This window comes from Hyperolius riggenbachi, chromosome 8 (assembly GCF_040937935.1).
Source record: "Hyperolius riggenbachi isolate aHypRig1 chromosome 8, aHypRig1.pri, whole genome shotgun sequence".
Taxonomy (NCBI): Eukaryota; Metazoa; Chordata; class Amphibia; order Anura; family Hyperoliidae; genus Hyperolius; species Hyperolius riggenbachi.
Genome location: NC_090653.1, coordinates 221,833,111 through 221,845,864, shown reverse-complemented (window position 1 = coordinate 221,845,864; position 12,754 = coordinate 221,833,111). Strand labels below are relative to the sequence as shown.

The window sequence follows — 12,754 nt, the reverse complement described above, 5'->3', positions numbered from 1 at the left end:
CACACCCTTGAGGTGCTCCTGTATTTGTAATCCGAGGTTGAGAGGAGATGGTGCCTAGCTTAACGGCCTGGGATCTGTTGGTGAGGAAGTCCATGATCCACAGGCGCAGAGTGGGGTGGACCCCGAGTGTGGCAAGGTTCTCCTGAAGTATTTTGGGGCTGATGGTATTGAACGCTGAGCTGAAGTCCAGAAGGAGGATCCTGGCGTACGTGCCGGGTTTGTCCAGGTGTTCATGGATAAGCTCCAGGCAGATATTGATGGCGTCGTCGGTGGACCTGTTTGCTCTGTATGCGAACTGGTGCTGATCCAGCAGGGCCTCAGTGGCGAGCTTGAGGAGGGGGAGCACCATACTTTCAAGAACCTTCATGATGACTGATGTAAGTGCCACGGGCCTGAAGTTGTTAAGGTCGGCGACACCCTGCTTTTTGGGGACAGGGATGATGGTGGACCTCTTAAAGCAAGCGGGGACTTTACCGCTCCGAAGGGACTTGTTGAAGATAGAGGAAAGAATAGGGGCGAGCTGTCGAGCGCCGGTTTTCAGGCAGGCTGGTGACACACCGTCCGGGCCAGAGGCTTTCCTGACATTTAGCCTTAACAAGTGTTGCAGAACATCAGCCTCGTTCACCGGTGGAGGGGGCGAGTTTGTTCTCGGGGTCTCAGAGGCAGGGAGGGGTGGAGGTCCTCGTGGCTCTGGGGGAGTCTGGTTCTCAAATCTACAGTAAAATTCGCTGAGATTCTCGGCGAGCACAGCGCTCGGTGTTGCATGCTGCGGGGGGGGCTTATAGTTAGTGGCGGCCTTGAGCCCTTTCCACACAGCTCGTGAGTCGTTAGAGGAGAGGTTTATCTGCATAGCTCTTCTTGGCAGCTTTCAGTTCTCTGTTCAGGTCATTCCTTGCCCTTCTGTATTCATCACGGTTGCCTGACTTGTGCGCGTCCTCCTTGCTTCTGCGCAGTTTCCGTAGTTTTTTTGAGAACCACGGTTTGTCGTTAGGGTAGAGTTTAAAAGTTTTCGTTGGAATACAGTGATTCTCACAGAAGTTAATGTATGAGGTAACATTTTCTGCCCATTCGTCCAAGTTTGGCGATTCCAGGGTCTGCCAGTCTGTGCAGTCGAAGCAGGCCTGAAGTTGTAGCTTAGCTTCGCTTGACCACACTTTGGAGGATTTAAGGACCGGTTTCGAAGTCTCCAGGCGTCTCCTGTAGGTTGGTAACAGGTGTATGAGGCAGTGGTCCGATGAACCTAGTGCTGCCCAAGGGGTGGCTTTGTATGCCCCCTTCAAGACCGTGTAGCAGTGGTCCAGTGTGTTGGCATTCCTGGTGGGGCAGGTGACATGCTGATGAAATCGGGGTAGCTCCTGGCGGAAGTTGGCCTTGTTGAAATGACCCATGACGATGAACAGTGAGTCAGGGAGGGCCGTCTCCCACTGCGTGACAGTGTCGCTGAGTTCGCACAGGGCATTTTTTACCTCAGCATCAGGTTGGATATACACACCAACGAGAACAAAGGAGGAGAACTCCCTGGGTGAGTATGCCGGCCTGCAATTTACCAGAAGGAGCTCCAGCTCTGGTGTGCATTTTTTGGCAAGTACGGAGGAGTTGGAGCACCAAGCAGAGCTAATGTAAAAACAGATGCCTCCCCCTTTCTTTTTCCCCGAGAGGGTGCTGTCACGGTCTGCCCGGATAAGGCTGAAGCCTGGGAGATGTAGTGCGCTATCAGGGATGTTGTCATGGAGCCATGTTTCTGTAAAGCAAAGAATTGGGGTGTTGTTGCCAAGTTCACGCTTGTCACCGAGGAGTCTCAGTTCGTCCAACTTGTTTGGGAGGGAGCGGACATTTGCAAGGAGGGCTGCCGGGATGGCTGACCGCAGGCCTTTCCTCTTCAGTCTCACCCGAGCGCCTGCTCTGCAGCCTCTGTGCCGCCGGCTTGCGCGGGGTTCTGGCTCGGGGGCAGTGATTTCCTGGACGTGGCTCCATACGGAGTCGGGCAGGAATCAGTCCTCAGGATGTAGGGCTGCAGCATGTTCCCATGTGAGGAGCTGTGCCCTAGAGTAGGTGGTACGTGGAGGGTGCCTCGTGGGATGCATGTCGGCTCAGTGGGAGTCTACAAAGTAGCAGTACAATACCGTGTCTAGCAGCGAAAACATACATGCCTAGAATTGCGACAGTCTATTTCAAGCAGTACAGCACCTGTTAAAAAATTAGCGCAACACAGACCGTTCCCAGCAGTACAACCTTCCCAGCAGTTCAACCCAGGTATATACAGTGGTGCGATGCAGGTTATACAGTAGACACAGACAGACTCAGTAGGCAGACCAATATGGCAGCGCAGTACAGTCCATCATATAGCAGTGCAACACAGATGAAAATAAAGTGCAGTACAGTCCATCCCTCAGCGGTGCAGCACAGATGTGTATGGCAGTGCGAAAAAGTCTATAGTTTAGCAGTGTGTCACAGATGGATGTAGCAGTTCAGTACAGACCAACATTTAGCAACAGCATAGAAGTCATAGCGGGCTGGGTGCATAGGCAGAAATAACAGGCTCTAGTGTGCAGCAGTATAGGACAGTACAGCGGCAGTGCCAGAGACAAGGGGGGTGCCAGTGCAAGGGTCATGAAGAGTGGAAGCATCACAGGTTAAAAAAAAGCACCCAAGTCTCACCTGGCATGGAGGGAGGGCCAGAGTGGTGGGCCCCAGCGAGGTGGCATACGGATCCAGAGCCCATGCGTGCGTGCTGTAGCTGCTGAGTGGAGAGGCTGTGGCAGGGTGGCGAGGCTGCAGCTGTATGGAGAGGCTACTGGGTGGCGGGGATCCAGCGGCAAGCAGTGAGGAGCGGTGACTGATCGGCAGCAGCCGGCCGGCTCCTCCTCGTGGGTGGCCCAGCGTGAGGTGTCGGCTCTTTCGTCGGAGTCAGCGGCGGGTTCCTTCAAAGTGCAGTGGCAGTGGATTGATCGGGCTGCCCTGAAAGTAGGTCCCCACGTGGTCCCCTCATGGGTGGCCGTGCGGGCGCGCGGCCGAAGAAGTAGCTACCGCTACTGAGGAGGGCTTCTGGCTGGATCTGGCTGGATCTCCGGAGTGCGGGGAGCAGCAGCTCTCCGTTTGTCCACAGCTTGTGGTGGCGGCAAGGCTGTCCGGGTGAGGAGGAGTGATAGCAGGCTGCGAGCCTGCAGGCCTGGTGTGTCGGAGGTCCCCCGTGGTCCCCACGTGGGTGGCAGCGCGGATGCGCGGTCGAGGAAGTAGCTGCCGCTGCTGAGAGGGGCTTCTGGCTGCCGTGGAGGACCGGATCTCCGGAGTGCGGGGAGCTTGTGGTTGCGGCGAGGCTGTCCGGTGAGGAGGAGTGATGGCAGGCTGCGAGCCTGTGTGCCGGGGGTCCTGTTCACGGCAGGACTGAATTCCCCAGGTGAGCGTGAGGTGGGTCCCTGCTAAAACAAAGGAGCATGGGCCTGCGCTACTAGTGTAGCTATTTGGGGGAAAATAAAAATAAAAAAATAATAAGGAAAAAAAAAAACTAGTAAGCTAGGAATAAACTAAAAAAACTAAGGTGAAAGCAGGAGCCTTGTGCCGAGGCAGCCGTCTGCAGCGCCACGGCTGCTATGTTCTGCATATTACCGTACATATCATCATCACCCCAATATATCATCACACACATTGCCTCACCTTTAACATATCCTTAGCGTCATCTGCAGGTCATGGCCATGACTTTTCAGCATGCATGCGAGATGCAAATATGGGGTCGACCCCTTTTGTATTTAGCCTCATTTTAATTGGTTTTCTGTGTGACTCTATGGACATGCAGGTCCACACCAAAATTTGTGACATGATTAACCTATTTTGGTTCCTGGACGTAGAAACCACGTCCAGGAACCATGCGCGCTATCGCGCACTCCCGGCCCGCGGTTCGTTAGCCAGGCAATCAGTGAATCGGGTTATGGTGCCTGATCACTGATTCCTCTCCCCCGCTGAAAAAGCGACAGCTTCTCTCGGAAGCTGCGCCTTTTCTGGCTGTTCCCTCCCCGATGTGTCACTCTAAGCGTGTGTTACGCTTAGAGTGATGATATGTAAACAAACTCATGGCCGCCATCTTGTGGCCAAAAAGTAAAACTACAACAAAAAGTAAAGAAAATTAAAATCAACACACAATTACATTAAAAAACTATGGTTTACATCCCACTCTCCCAAAAATAACCAAATAAAATGTTTAATAAACAAAAAAAAACACAAAAAAACCATTACAATAAAAAACAACAACATGTAAATATTTAACTAAGGGTCTAAACTTTTTAAATATCAATGTAAAAGATGAAATATTTCTATATTTTTTTATTTTAAACTTGTAAATAGTGATAGATGCAAAACGGAAAAAAATGCACCTTTATTTCCAAATAAAATATTGTCGCCATACATTGTGATAGGGACATAATTTTAACGGTGTAATAACCGGGACATATGGGCAAATACAATATGTCAGTTTTAATTATGGAGGCATGTATTATTTTAAAACTATAATGGCTGAAAACTGAGAAATAATGCATTTTTTCTTATTCTTCCTGTTAAAATGCATTTACAGTAAAGTGGCTCTTAGCAAAATGTACCCCCCAAAGAAAGCCTAATTGGTGGCGGAAAAAACAAGCTATAGATCAGTTCATTGTGATAAGTAGTGATAAAGTTATAGGCTAATCAATGGTAGGTGAACATTGCTCAAGTGAAAACGACGGAACGCGAATGGGTTAATAAAGTTTTTTCTACATTTTTTCACAACTAGTGAGACTCTTTGAGAATATATTTTGTTTCTCCAATATAAAGCCAGTACATAGCTGTCATAATTATCATCCAAAAAAACAACTGTTCGTTATTGCTTAGGTTGGCCTTTTCTAGTACTCAGTTCTCTGAACATCAGTGTGTTCTGTTATATGGAAAGGCAAGAGGCAGGACAATCAGGGATTAGTTTACCAGTTTAAGTATAGAATAACAACTATCATGCATGATTTGCCAGCATGCCTAAATGCTAACATGTTGGCAGCAGATGCCAGGAAACATGCCCAAAAATCGTTGAAGGAACATTTCAGATGACTTAAATTGAGAGGGTGGACAGGCCTTTAGTAGCAACCAGTAATCCCGTTCTTTTTTAATAATCCACTGCAACACCCCCCACCACCGTGCATGCATCCACTGCAGAGCGCACACCACGTACACACCCACTCCCTGCCCTTCTCGAGACAAGCAGCGCGCAGTGCAAACTGCAAAGGGAAGGGGACAAGCAGCGCGCAGTGAAAAGGGAAGGGGACAAGCAGCACGCAGTGAAAAGGGAAGGGGACAAGCAGCACACAGTGAAAAGGGAAGGGGACAAGCAGCACGCAGTGAAAAGGGAAGGGGACAAGCAGCGCGCAGTGAAAAGGGAAGGGGACAAGCAGCGCGCAGTGAAAAGGGAAGGGGACAAGCAGCGCGCAGTGAAAAGGGAAGGGGACAAGCAGCGCGCAGTGAAAAGGGAAAGGGACAAGCAGCGCGCAGTGAAAAGGGACAAGCAGCGCGCAGTGCAAAAGAAAGGGGAGAAGCTGCGCGCAGTGCAAAAGAAAGGGGAGAAGCTGCGCGCAGTGCAAAAGAAAGGGGAGAAGCAGCGCGCAGTGCAAAAGAAAGGGGAGAAGCAGCGCGCAGTGCAAAAGAAAGGGGAGAAGCAGCGCGCAGTGCAAAAGAAAGGGGAGAAGCAGCGCGCAGTGCAAAAGAAAGGGGAGAAGCAGCGCACAGTGCAAAAGAAAGGGGAGAAGCAGCGCACAGTGCAAAAGAAAGGGGAGAAGCAACGCACAGTGCAAAAGAAAGGGGAGAAGCAGCGCACAGTGCAAAAGAAAGGGGAGAAGCAGCGCACAGTGCAAAATGAAGGGGAGAAGCAGCGCACAGTGCAAAATGAAGGGGACAAGCAGCGCGCAGTGCAAAATGAAGGGGACAAGCAGCACGCAGTGCAAAATGAAGGGGACAAGCAGCACGCAGTGCAAAATGAAGGGGACAAGCAGCGCGCAGTGCAAAATGAAGGGGACAAGCAGTGCGCAGTGAAAATGGAAGGGGACAAGCAGTGCGCAGTGAAAAGGGAAGGGGACAAGCAGCGCACAGTGCAAAATGAAGGGGACAAGCAGTGCGCAGTGAAAAGGGAAGGGGACAAGCAGTGCGCAGTGAAAAGGGAAGGGGACAAGCAGCGCACAGTGCAAAATGAAGGGGACAAGCAGTGCGCAGTGAAAAGGGAAGGGGACAAGCAGTGCGCAGTGAAAAGGGAAGGGGACAAGCAGTGCGCAGTGAAAAGGGAAGGGGACAAGCAGTGCGCAGTGAAAAGGGAAGGGGACAAGCAGCGCACAGTGCAAAAGAAAGGGGAGAAGCAGCGCGCAGTGCAAAATGAAGGGGACAAGCAGCGCACAGTGCAAAGGGAAGGGGACAAGCAAAGCATGGTGCAAAGGGGAAGGGGAGAAGCAGCATTAAACTTTAAGGGATGGGGAGCATAGGCACACAGTACGGAGGGATGAGGAGAGGAAGCACACAGTATGGATAATGAGGAGAGGATGCACACAGTATGGAAGGATGAGCAGGAGAAGCACACAGTATGGAAGGATGAGCAGAAGCACACAGTATGGAAGGATGAGCAGAAGCACACAGTATGGAAGGATGAGCAGGAGAAGCACACAGTATGGAGGAATGAGAAGAAACGCATAGTATAAAGGCAACACACAGGGGGAACACTTTAGACGTGTATTTTGTACCAGCACGGGAAAACTCCGGAACGGTCTTTCACAGATCTTGTTCTCTGCCAGACCCCGGTAATTGTCGCTCTCTGGTGGATGTGGCCGATGACGTCACCGCAGCGCCTGGGTCAGGTGAGGCTGAATACTATTGGCAGGCTGAGAGCAAAGCAGAGAGGTCAGGCGAAACGTAACTCGTGAGTCTGATTGGCTAAAGGAAATGTGTGGTGTCAGCACTCTGCACATGCGTACTGAAGGCTTAGTTTTTGCCAATGCAATGACTTTTCCTGGTATGTATACAGTCCACAGTGATATCAATATTTGATAAGTTGTAACGTTGGAATCCTCAGCCACCTGCGTTGTGAGAAATCATAGGTCTATTCCTGTGTTTGTTCTGACTCTGCTGCTTCTTCTTATATCCATCTTTTGACTCCTCTTCCATATTGATTCTGCTTCTATTGGGAATTTATGTCTTTATTTTTAGAATTAAATTATTTTCACAACTTTGCTAGCTGCGTGTAACTTCCGATCGCCGCCGATCCGCCGCTACCCGTCGTGCCGCGCAGCCCCCCCCCCCAAGACTCCTTGCGCAGCCTTGCCTATCAGTGCCAGGCAGCGCTGAGGGGTGGATCGGGACTCCCTCTGACGTCACGACGTCGGTGACGTCATCCCACCCCGTCGCCATGGCGACCAGGGAAGCCCAGCAGGAAAACCCGTTCTGAACGGGATTTCCTGCTTACTCTGATCGCCGAAGGCAATCGGAGTGGGTGGGGGGATGCCGCTGCGCAGCGGCTATCATGTAGTGAGCCCAGGGCTCGCTACATGATTTAAAATTTTTTAAAAAAAGTGCTGCGCCCCCTCCTGGGCGATGCAATTGTATCGCCCAGAGGGTTAACATCAAGGCTGAATCGCCTCAGAAATGCTGCAGGTTTGCGAAAAAAATCACATTGCTCTGGTGTGATCCATCCTATACAAATACATTAGCAAATCGCTTTTCAAAGCGCTAGCGTTTTTAAAAGTGCTCAGAAGCTCTCTTGGTGTGGCCCAGCCCTACAACAGATCATAAGCTTGTCTGAGGGTTGCGTTTGAAGGTTTCCAGGCTGGTAGCATGATGGACAAGTTGCGTGAAAGAGTTCCGAATGAAAGGTGACACTCTTGAGAAATCCTGGATGTGACAAGGCTAGAGGACATGAGGGTTGTATGATGGCATTAGGAGTTTGAACTTTATCCTTTGCAAAATCGGTGTGTCTGCATGTAATTTCACCATATGAGAAAGCAGCTTGAGGGCTCAAACCCACAAGAAGCCTTTTCTAAGCGCCAGTGATTTGAAAAAGCTGTTGCTAATGCAATGCTATGGGGGATTTTTATAACATCACATCGCTCAAGTGGGATCACACCCATAGCATTACCTTAGCAAGAGCTTTTCAAATCACAAATCGCTCAGAAAAGCGCTCCAAGTGGGTTCCAGGCCTGCGACACAGTATCAAGTGATTAGCAATGCCTTAGTAAGCCCAGGATGGTAAAGGAATTGGAAATGGACCAGATTATCAGAGAAGTAAGAGGTCTGGGAGAGGCGTACATGGCGTCCTGGCACCAGGGCTTTTCGGCGCAGAGTGAGCTGAAGGACAGCTCACCCTGTAGCCGCACAAATTCAGGGGGGTGTTAAATACTATTCCCCCTCTGAGTCGTTGGAACTCGGAGGAAGAAGTAATTTGGGATTCAGCAATAGCCGGATCCCCAAATTACCCCGGGCGCGAGGCGTGGACTATAGCATTACTGCTATATCCACGCCAAGCTTCGCCGCTGCTCGGTCTAGCAGCAGGCGCAGAAAATCCCTGCTTCACTAGGAGAGGGGCCTGGATTGGTGATATATCCCCAGCAGCACGAGATGTAGTAGGCAGATAAGAAAGCGACCTAAAAAAAGGCTTAGATACTCAGATAAGAAGAGGGAAGGCTCTGGATCTAATAGAGCCTTGCTGGTCCCATCTTCATTCCCTTGTTCCACCGATGTCCCCGGTAAGATTATTCGATTAGCAGGCCGAATACCCCTTTATCCCTCCTTAGGCAGCATTCAAAATATATGTGTCCCCAAGTACTTCCGAAGATGAACAGTGCTTCTGAAGCCTTCCGAAAAATCACACATTTTGAATGGGGGACAATGATGGAACGAGGAGATGGTGAATAGTGAAAGCTCTATGGGAGCGAGAACCTTCCCACTTGGTGAGATGTCTATTCAAGGCCATAAACCCACTAGGAGCGATTTTCTGAGCATTTTGCGTTTTGAAAACTCTTGCTAATGTAATGCTATGGGTGTGATCCCACTTGAGCGATGTGATTTTATAAAAGTCCCCCATAGCATTACATTAGCAAGAGCCTTTTCAAATCACTAGCGATTAGAAATCGCTCCTAGTGAGTTCCTGGCCTCACTCATATTTTAGGTTACTTCAGGTTCACTTTACATGTAAGCTAAGGAGGGTGTGTGCGAGATGATAAATAAGCATAGGGGGAGAAAGAGAGAGGGCCAGTGTACTCCAAAAACCACTAGCGTATCCGCAAATGCTAGTGGTTTTTGAAGCAGTTTTTCAGAGCGATTCTAGGCATGTTTGGAGCGATTTTCTAAACATGCTTAGCGGTTTTTGGAGCATTTTGGTGTAGCATTTTTTTATATTTTGTTACAGTAAAGCTGTAACTGAACAGCTTCTGTAACAAAATGCTTGGAAAATCGCTCTGATCTAGCGTTTTCCAGAGCGGCTTTCCACATTCCTATACTTTACATTAAGACATAAACGCCTCAGAAATCTGCAAAAATGCTGCAGGACCCGAGTTTGTGTCTGCCGTCCAATTGCAATACATTAGCCAAGCGGTTTTCAACCTGCAAGCATTTTTTAAAACGCTCAGAACCGCTCTTAGTGTACACCAGCCCAGAGAGAGATGTTGCATGTTTTTCCCATCTGTGCACTTTCTCTCCATTCCAAAATGGCATTTTACTGAATTAAGGGGGCACCGACACAAATCAAGCAATGTACTCTATGAAGTACTCTCAGTGGGTAGAAGGTTAAACGCTCTGGAACCCCCCAAAAATAACTACCCACTGGTGCAGGATCAGGTGAGCCAAACCATAGGTAACGACAAGTGAAGGAGGATCTGCAAGCACAGTGGAATAGTAAAAGCTGGTATTCTTTATTGAAAAAGCCACATAAAAAAACACAAAAAGGCCACAGGAAAGACTAACGCATATCGGGCTCAAGGTTCACCCTTAATCATAATCATGTTGCTCCTGAAAAGAGGTGGGGACTTTATAGCCGGAAGGGGGGAGGGAGACAAAACTCCACACCCACCCCACCAGCAAAAAGCATACACCTCTTAAAGTCACAGAATACATCTCATGATTGACATTATTAAATAACATTATAGTGTGATCACATATATGCAAAAAGATGTAACAAAATGCTATAAAAACACCTGAATATTGTGCTTGCGGATCCTCCTTCGCTTTTCATGAAGTACTCTCACATCCAGGACTTCTCATATGTGACACCTTTCCTGTGGAACTCTCTACCATAGCCTATCTGTCATGCTCCAAGCCTGGACATTTTAGAACGAACCTTCAAGACCTTTTCAGACAAGCTTATGGTATGCTATAGCTAGAATTTAAAGCTCACTGCCTCATCTGTTAACTCATTTGTCTACTCCCTCAGTGTCTCAACCCACTACCCACTAGATTGTAAGCGTACAAGGGTAGGGACCACCCCCTAATTTTTCTTGTTTCTGTGAATGAGCATCTATCAGTATTGGTGATGTTATTTAAACTACACACCTGTTGTACGTATCTGTACTTGTGTCAATTGTAGTCCTGATTGTACAGTATGTTGAACTGCTCTTATATCTATGCTCCATACTGTTGTATGTTTTGCGCGTTGTGCAGTGCTACAGAATATGTTGGTACTCTAGAAGTAAAAATAATTATAAGTGTAGCTAAAAATGTGTCTATCTATAATACTGTAGTAATAATAATAATAATGTGATAGCTTAGTGCTCCACCTGCTGGTTTGACTGGCAAGAGCTAGAAGAACAAGGAATAGGTCTAAAAATAAGAGTATGGAGAATTGGCCTCTGGATTCTGCATCTAGGGCAGGCTTTCTCAACCAGGGTTCCCTGGCATTTTCCCCCATCGTGGGGGAAGTATAATAGAGCACACCATAATAGGTGGTACTGTAACAAAAAGCACTAAATTGGGGGCTCAGGAGACAATAGAATGAGTGGCAGTGTAATAGGGGTAATGAAATAAACAGCCACACATACTTTCAAAGACCATGCCTCCTGCAAAATAAATGCAGGGGTTCCTCGAGATCAAAAAATTATTTGCAGGGGTTCCTTGAGATCCAAAAGTCATTTGCAGGGTTCCTCCAGGGTAGAAAGGTTGAGAAAGGCTGATCTAGGTGGTCACCAGCAACATTAGAAAGGACTATTTCAGTGGGGGGAGTAGATACAGATCACATGGACCTCAACATAAGAAAGACACATGGAAGGCAGTGGGGCAAATGGCTTAAAGAAACAGTGTTTAGAAAGCAGAATGCTCACACCCATGTTTGTTGTCTATTTTGGGAAAGTGGCTGAATTAAAATCCATCAAAAGAGACAGCACAGTATTTGTTGCAAATTATACATCAGGTGTAGCTGTAGCTGAAATTAAAACTGCGCTCTGTGGTAGCGCTCTTATTACCTGCATCAGCCAATCATGCTTGTTGCCCATTAACTGTTCAAAATGAATCAGGAAAGTGGCAGTGAATACATTTGCATCAGATTTGTTCTAAGAGATGAAAGACCAACCTTGTGTATAGCTGTCTTTAGATTCAGGGCCGGTTCTAGACTTTTTGCTGCCTGTGGCAAACTTGTGAGGATGCGCCCCCCACCCCCACTGATCTGGAATGATCGCAGAGTACCAGACAATTTACTCGGCTTCATTTAATGTTCTCAGACATGCTGCAGCTCAACACAATAGCACACTGGCTGTGAGTCTGTGCAAACAAACTCACTCTCAGCCACTCCATTCCTCCTCAGTCAGGACAGCACTGCCACCTCCATTCTGCTGCTCTCCTGTCTCCCCCTCACTCAAATGGATACAGTTTACTAAACTTTTTTTTTTCTTACCCCCGTTTCTGTGTCCAAAACTGCCTGTATAGAGGGGGATCCGGTTTCCTGTTCCCCTGCACTACCCCTCCATGTATCCGGATCCATGTGTGGTCTGGGAAAATGCAGCAAATCCAGACCCTCCGTTCAGGTTTTTAAAATTGATCCCTCTGAATGCAGACGGATCCATTTTTCTTTTAATTCAAGACGGCTGCTATTTTTAACATTGGTATCCGTGGCTCAGTTTTTGATCCGGGCAGAAAAACGGAGCCATGGATAAGTTTACGAACCAAGTGTGAACCTAGGCTGAGTATAAACACAGTACAAACATGCCGCCTCTGTAATCTCTGTGCCTGATGCGAATGTCTGACCTTGCTTCACGAGAGAACCGGTCCTTTTTAGCTTGTAAGCGTGTATGGGCAGGGACCTTTCTCAGGCTAGGAACACACTAGGCAGAAACGTTTTTACAGTTTTTGCAGCTAATGATAGTTAATGGGCCGCAAAACCCACTAGAGCGTTTTTTTTTAGCGTTTAGAGATTGCTTTAAATCACTAGCGATTTCCCTACACGCTCTGCCAATGTAAATAAATGTAACAAATTCTACAAAATTGATTGCGATTAACAAAATCCCAATTGCAGGACATGCAGCATTTTGAGAGCTTTTGCACTTCAATGTAAAGTAGCGATTCAAATTGCTCATGAATCGCTACACATAGGGATTTGTGTGCGATTTTAAATGACTACAAACTGTAAAAAAAAAAATTGAAACAACCAATCAGAATTAAAATCGCTAATCACAAATCGCAATCACAATCGCTGGCAAAAAGCTTATACATTTTAAAACGCTAGCAAAATCACCGGAAAACGCTCATGAAATTGCTTACAAAACGCTAGCGATAGCTATTGCGA

The 12,754-nt window shown here is 47.9% G+C and overlaps 1 protein-coding gene across 3 annotated transcripts in view; it reads right to left on the bottom strand.

Moving 5' to 3' along the window:
- Window positions 1-6,845, bottom strand: part of GOLGA1 (golgin A1) — a 91,505-nt gene extending 84,660 nt beyond the window's left edge. For 2 of the 3 annotated variants that reach the window (XM_068248198.1, XM_068248197.1), the window contains exon 1: window positions 6,738-6,845. The gene's annotated coding sequence lies outside the window, so the exon portion shown is untranslated. The remainder of the gene's footprint in view (window positions 1-6,737) is intronic. The other variant, XM_068248195.1, reaches the window with a different exon arrangement.
- Window positions 6,846-12,754: the final 5,909 nt, after the last annotated feature.